The sequence below is a fragment of the Pinus tabuliformis genome, chromosome 5_2, assembly GCF_031772625.1.
Source record: "Pinus tabuliformis cultivar Carrire ecotype Pingquan chromosome 5_2, CPIR1, whole genome shotgun sequence".
Taxonomy (NCBI): Eukaryota; Viridiplantae; Streptophyta; class Pinopsida; order Pinales; family Pinaceae; genus Pinus; species Pinus tabuliformis.
The window spans coordinates 657,094,769-657,102,314 of record NC_142306.1 but is presented as its reverse complement, the minus strand read 5'-3'; the positions used below and the strand labels follow the sequence as shown (position 1 = coordinate 657,102,314).

At 35.5% G+C, this 7,546-nt stretch overlaps 1 pseudogene; it reads left to right on the top strand.

The window, feature by feature from the left end:
* The first annotated feature begins 3,138 nt into the window (after positions 1-3,138).
* Positions 3,139-4,126, top strand: LOC149160782 (AUGMIN subunit 2 pseudogene; annotated as a pseudogene).
* Positions 4,127-7,546: the final 3,420 nt, after the last annotated feature.

The window sequence follows — 7,546 nt, the reverse complement described above, 5'->3', positions numbered from 1 at the left end:
CATCCATTCATTTCTAGTTGAATGCTCTTAAGTAAGAAAGGTAGAATCCAGTTTATGCTCTGCCTTGTAAAGCATTCATACTTTGTGTGTCTTTGGAAAGGATTCATGTGTATGCCCTTTTCAGCTTTCTCAATAGTCTTTCCACTCCATATTATTTCAGTTTGATTGCTAAATTTCCTGCCTATCTTGCCTCATGAAATACTTTGTGTCTTTGATTTAATTTCCCAGCTCATGCTGTCCTTTGTCCCATACAGCCCAAAAAGTTCGGTCATTCAATAAATTACCTCTTTCATATCTATTTACTAACCTAAAATCAATTTCTCATTTTAAGTCATCTCAAGCCCCATTGAAACACTTTTCGTTGAGATTGACCCAGAGAGAGCCCTCTCCTGTCCTCGTAGGGCTAGCTACGAGGCTGAGCATGGTTTGATGTTGAACCTAGAAGCTTGCCTTTTCAGCTTGAGGCAAATCTAGGCTCTAACATGGTGTCGACTCCACTGGGGAAGAAAATGGTTTGTTTGTTGATGTCATTTGTTTTATAGCTACAGACGGAGCCTGAAGTTATGCCAGGTAGCCTTCGAAACGCTTTTGCTTTGCATTAGTGGAAGTAGATAAACGCTGCTTCAGTCGATCTCCGGTCTAGCTTGTAAACATGACATCTAACTTGTTAACTGCCCCAGTACATGTATCAAGTTCAGATCTGATTGTTGATGGTGGACAATGATCAGACATAAGAAGGCTGAAATCATTCACTTGGCGACTCCATTCACTGAAAAATCTAGAAATCAATCATTCACCTGGTGACTCCAGTGTAGGAAGATTAGTAGCTTTAAGATTTTCAAGATGGAACGGGTTGCAAGAAGATACGCTCCCATGAGCTGAGATCACATTCTAGGTTTTCCAGATAAAATTCCTAAGCTAGATTGGCAAAAGAATTTGCCTATGTTTAAAGATGATGATAGGAAGGATGCTACTTTACATCTGGTTAGATTTCACATGCATATTCGCAAGTTGAAGGTTGATTTTCCTGAAGATTGCTTGATGAAGATATTCCTGGCCACTTTGGAAGGTGAAGACCGATCTTGATATGAAAGTTTGTCGCTTGCTTGTATTTACTGTTTAAAGGATTTTCATGCCATGTTCTTTGAAAGGTATAAAGACTCTTATCCATCATTAAATTTAGTTCAGGACTGTTGCAAACATGCTTATAGTTTTATTGAAAGCCTTGAGAAATATTATGAAGATGATAATTTCATGGATGAAGAGATCATGGAAGCCCTGTATGAAAATCCGTTTCAGCAGCACACAGAAATCTTAGAGGATACTTATCAAGATCAGCAGGTTGAAGATTTCCATATTGCTGAAAATGATGAGAGAAGAAGTTTTATTTCATATCTGTTTGAAATAAAAGATGATACGCAGGAAAATGATGTTCCAATCTCAGATAATGATGATGATAAATCATATCGAGAGATATATTGTGATGAGGAAAAACATGTTGTTCTGGATCTCACAAAAGAGAGTTGCATTGTTGAGGATGCCTCAAATGAAGAAAACAAAGTTATAGACCTAAATGTTCTCATCCCACTGGAACTAGATCTTCACGAGGAGGTAGTTCATTCCCTCTATGAAAAACAAGACGAGATCTTCTTTCAAGTAAGTAAAAAAGTTTCTTTGGACGAATTTATGGTAGATGATAGAAATGATAGTGTTGGGTTTCAAGAAACATCTGAAGTTTCTTTTCTCTTGATTGATGAATGTAATGAGAAACATGACAATCTGGCTGTTATATCATATGAAGATGATCAAAATAGTATTCAGACTACAGAAGATCAGAACATTCAAGACTGTCTTTCAGATTCTTCTTCCTATGCCTCATGTTTTGAAATGTTTTTCCAAGAGGAGATCTGCTCATCTACTTGTTCAGAATTTTTTGAGGACCAGGAACATACTCTTACTGAAGTGCATTATGAAGGAAGATTAGAATCAAAGGAGAAAGACACCTTGCTCTTTCAGCAGGAGGTAAATCTTCATGTTTTTCATGATCCACTAGCAAATCTGTTGCAGTCAGCAGTGAAGGTGATTATCGCAGTATTCAGTGATGAAGGAGATCATGGTCAATTATATTTTTGCATGCCCAGTTACAAGTATCTACTTTTGACCAAGAAATCTGATGAGGAGAATCAATCAAGAAGGCATTTGCTTGATTGGTTACATTGGCATTTTGATATAGTTTGATGATATATTGTCCTGTAAGAAACACAGGTGGTCATGTCTTACCACCAAGCTTTAAGTTTTAAGTTCAGGTCTTAGTATTTTGAGTTAGTTTGTTAGAGTCAAGTTTTTTTTAGTCATTCCAGTTTGCATCGAGTTAGTTTGAGTCAAATTTTTAGTCAATAAATGAGTCAAGAGTCTTGTGTTAATTTGTCAAAATAATGGACTCCATAGCCCAATGGATGAAGGCATTGTCTATCTCTCCTAGAGATCTGCCATTCTTGTCACCTCCAAGGAGCTACCATCCCCATTGGAGCCAATGTTAGAGTCGATCTTTACATCCCTCCGTCAGAGATCATTTCTCTTATTGCATTTCATTTTTAGGTGTATCACTCGATTCACTCAGTTGCATTCTGCTAGGGGCATGCCATGATCTGACGGAAGGGTCTTGTCAGTCATTTCCCCTCATGCTTTGTACTTGCTGGTTTAGGTTTGTTTGTCGAATCAATTTTGAAATCATTCATAGTCTTGTTTTGACCTCTTGTCAACAAAGAGTTATTATAAGATTTTTAGGTCTAGGATTTAACTGATTTAGTCCTCAAAGTGCCCAACAATGCTAGCAAGCCAGAGGGAGGTTCAGATTTATATTATCAATAATGCTCAAGGATGATTCCTCTTCAAAACTCTGTTTTGAAGAGGAAATCATCAAATTAATTGTTTGTAATAAATATGTATTTTTAAAGTTTTCTGCCATGGAGTACTTCAAATGCAGACTCTGGTCATCCTTTGCCGAAGTTCAACGCCACCATCTCCTGCAAAAAATCAACAAAAGAGCCATCATTTTAGCCAAAAAAAATCAAAGAGAAACTTGAAGAACAGAGTTGTATTAAAAGTGAAGAAACGCCAATTTTAAAACATACAAAAATGGGTCTTTACAAAGACAAAATCAAAGCCATGTCTTTATGAAGATATTTTTATGTGTATCAATGCCATTTTGCATTCAAGGGATCAATTGAAGTCGACTTAAGTGGTGAGGAAGCAAATCTGTGTTGGAAAGGTTGGACTATGTGTAATTGATAGAGCGCGGCGCGTTGGGAGTTGGGCGTGGTGTATATAAACTGCGCGGTGCATAGAGCCGTGTTCCACCATGGAAATTTGAACATGTGCGGCGCACTCACCGGGCGCGACGCATTGGCTTGAGACCGAAACTTTTTTCCAATCTTCTCAAATATCAAATTTGCTCGGTTACTTCGTGTTGATGAAGATGTGCAGAATTTGGGTAATATGATAGGTCTTATTGATACTTTGGTAAGAGTTTTGAGAGACCTTATATCTGCGCAACATGATTTGGTAGATTTGCAAGTGGAACTGCAGGTCGACGGGATGATAATAGCGTGGCACATCTCACCCAAAGTTTCAGCACTGATTTTCAGAATTGTTGCTTAAAGCAGCCAGTGATTATGGAGCCTTAATTACAGCTCCAACGGAGTCAGAGTTTTTAGGATCCACCATCTGTCCGGGGAAATGCTGCGACCCATTCTAGTTTCCTTGGCATCTTGCACACACTATTTTGAAACCATATCTACAATGAGAGAATCAAATGCTGCACTTCACAGGCTACGTGTTGGTTCATCATCTCTAGTTACACCATCAAAAGATCCATCATGAATGTCAGATCAATCAGATTCAGAATGTGTAACCCCCCCTCCATGGAGTGCAAATTACAGTATCGATGAATCAAACTTAGATGATATTGTGATTCATAGTCGCACACGATTAGACCAATTAGAGTCTTCCATTGAAAACCAAGATTTCAAAGCATCTTCTGATGCTGGCCAGTCTGATCATAATGGTCCGAAAGCAAAGGCAGTTATCTCGGCCATTTTCAAGTGCTACACATAATATGGTGTAATAATTCTAGTAAATCAATCTTAGGATCATTGTTTTGGCTAAATCTCAAAAATGTATGGAAGGTTACTCTCAGTCCATTATAATGCTGGAGGGCCAATGCCAAGGAATCCGAGAGTTACGGAGAGTCGTTTTCAATTCTACACAGATGTGCGAGATCTGTCATATTTATAACAATATCAAGATCAACATCCTTGTTAGAAAACTCACTGAGGCATTGTGTGAGGTGAATGAAGACTTTTCCTTGGTTAGTTTTTCAACCTTGGACATTCAGGATAAAAAAAAAGGTGTTGGGAATCTTGTTAAGCAAATGGATATGTGGTTTTGACGGAGAGATCGCCATTGGAATTGACGGAACTTTGTTTCCCTTCATTAAAGGCGAAACCTTAGTAAGAATTAGTTTTTATTCAAACGGCAAAAGGGAAGGTGAAAAGTCAAAGACTAAAACGCCTAAATTTAGAGCGTAGATATCTACCATGGCAGAGAAATAAGATTCGATTACCTATTTTTGGACTTCAGTTATGTTTCAAAGGATCTACAGCTACAGTTTCTGCCTCTTCATCGGTCATCAACAGATTTGAGTAGAAAATGTAACGCTGCTCCCTTTCAGAACAAATGATTGGCTCTTCAGCTTCAGTTTGTTAATGATGATTAAACTATTCCTTATTTTCATCGATCTGTTTTCCCACATATTGAGTTTATTTATTGTATTGAAAATCTTTTGTAAAAGGATTGGAGTTTCTGGGAAAGGGGTGAAAGAAAAACTCAGCGCTTCACTGTACAGTTTTGGCAGAGAATTAATGAAATGATGCAGCTCTGATTCATGAGATTCATGTGGTATGAGTTTAGCATATGTTTCTTCTTTCTGTTTCATATGTATCCTGTTATGTTTTACCATCCATTCATTTCTAGTTGAATGCTCTTAAGTAAGAAAGGTAGAATCCAGTTTATGCTCTGCCTTGTAAAGCATTCATACTTTGTGTGTCTTTGAAAAGGATTCATGTGTATGCCCTTTTCAGCTTCTCAATAGTCTTTCCACTCCATATTATTTCAGTTTGATTGCTAAACTTCCTGCCTATCTTGCCTCATGAAATACTCTATGTCTTTGATTTAATTTCCTAGCTCATGCTGTCCTTTGTCCCATACAACCCAGAAAGTTCGGTCATTCAATAAATTACCTCTTTCATATCTATTTACTAGCCTAAAATTAGTTTCCCATTTTAAGTCATCTCAAGCCCCATTGAAACACTTTTCGCTGAGATTGACCCGGAGAGAGCCCTCTCCTGTCCTCGTAGGGCTAGCTACGAGGCTGAGCGTGGTTTGATGTTGAACCTAGAAGCTTGCCTTTTCAGCCTGAGGCAAATCTAGGCTCTAACATTACCCATCATGATTTTCAACCATAAAAAAACAAACTTTATTTATTAATACTTATTTATTAATTCAAAAAAATATCATTTTCCAACCAAAATCAGCTAACTCAATCCTTAATGTCCGAACTATTATCATTATATTTTAAGTGATACAAAAGTTGTTAATCCACTTTATTAATTCCTCATTTAAAAATCCAAGAGTTAAAATGATAAAATAGTAACTTCAGTAACATTAACAGGGAATCAAATAACATGATACTTTTTTAACATTAATAGGGAATCAAATAAATCTACATGCATCATTTTGGAGTGGTTACAGTTATAATAATTGCAACATAACAAGATCAAAGCTTTTCTTGTTTACGTTGGGCGATTCCCGGAATCGCCCAGCTGCCAATATATTTTAAATTTAGGAATTTTAATTTGAATCTAATTTCTCTAAATTCCAGCAAAGTATCATTTATTCTAGTGTCACCATTATGATTTTCAGCTATAGAACAACAAACTTTATTTATTAATACTTATTTATTAAATCAAAAAAATATTATTTTCCAAATAGAATTAAGTAATCTCAATCTCTAATGTCTTAGGTTAAATCAAAACCCTTAATGTCCAAACTATTATCAGTGTATTTTAAGTGATACCAAAGTTTTTAATGCACTTTATTAATTCCTAATTTAAAAATCCAAGAATTAAAATGATAAAATAGTAACTTCAATAACATTAATAGGGAATCAAATAACATGATACTTTTTTAACATTAATAGGAAATCAAATAAATCTACATGCATCATTTTGGAGTGGTTATAGTTATAATACTTACTACATAACAAGATCAAAGCTTTTCTCGTTTACGTTGGGTGATTCCTGGAATTGCCCGGTTGCCAATATATTTTAAATTTAGGAATTTTAATTTGAATCTAATTCCTCTAAATTCTAACAAAGTATCATTCATTCTAGTGTCACCCATTATTATTTTCAACCATAGAACAACAAATTTTATTTATTAATACTTATTTACTAATTTAAAAAAATATTATTTTCCAACCAGAATCAACTAATCTCAATCCCTAATGTTTTAGGCTAAACCAAAACCCTTATTGTCCAAACTATTATCATTATATTTTAAGTAATACCAAAGTTGTTAATCCACTTTATTAATTCCTCATTTAAAAACCCAAGAGTTAAAATGATAAAATAGTAACTTCAGTAACATTAACAGGGAATCAAATAACATGATACTTTTTTAACATTAATAGGGAATCAAATAAACCTACATGCATCATTTTGGAGTGGTTACAGTTATAATAATTGCAACATAACAAGATCAAATCTTTTCTCGTTTACATCGGGTGATTACTAGAATCATCCAGCTGCCAATATATTTTAAATTTATGAATTTTAATTTCAATCTAATTCCTCTAAATTTCAGCAAAGTATGTTATGAAGCCAGCTCAAGAAAAAGATAGAAAAGTTAGATCAACGCCTTAAAATTCAGCCTCTTCGAGGGGGCAACCTCCTTTACATTACATAAATGAACAATTCTTGGATGATACAAATGACAAAACCTCCTTTATATATATAGGAGTCTAAGGAGTCACAATATAACCCAGCCGACCTAGCAATAATAATATAAAGCCACAAAAATAACAATAGAGGGATTCTATGGTGCACAGTAATAACAATATGGGGACAATAGGGGCACAACAATATTAATAAGGGGTACAACTACAATAGTAATGGGGTAATCACTAGTATTATAGGGACCCAACATGCCCCTCTCCTTTAAAAAAGTGTTGTCCTCAACGCTTGAGTAGTTCTGGATGCTTCTGTATAAAATTCTCATCCTCCCATGTGGAATCTTCAGCAGATAAGTTCTTCCACTTGATAAGATACTTTGAAATTGATCGATTTCATAGCTATCATGTTCTTGTTTCTGTGACTACTTCTGGTTCCAATATAATTTTTCCTTCCTCGTCAAGTTCTGGAAATATTGTTTGAACTGGGAGCTTATCGCCTATAACCTTCTTTAAACATGAAACATGGAAAACTGG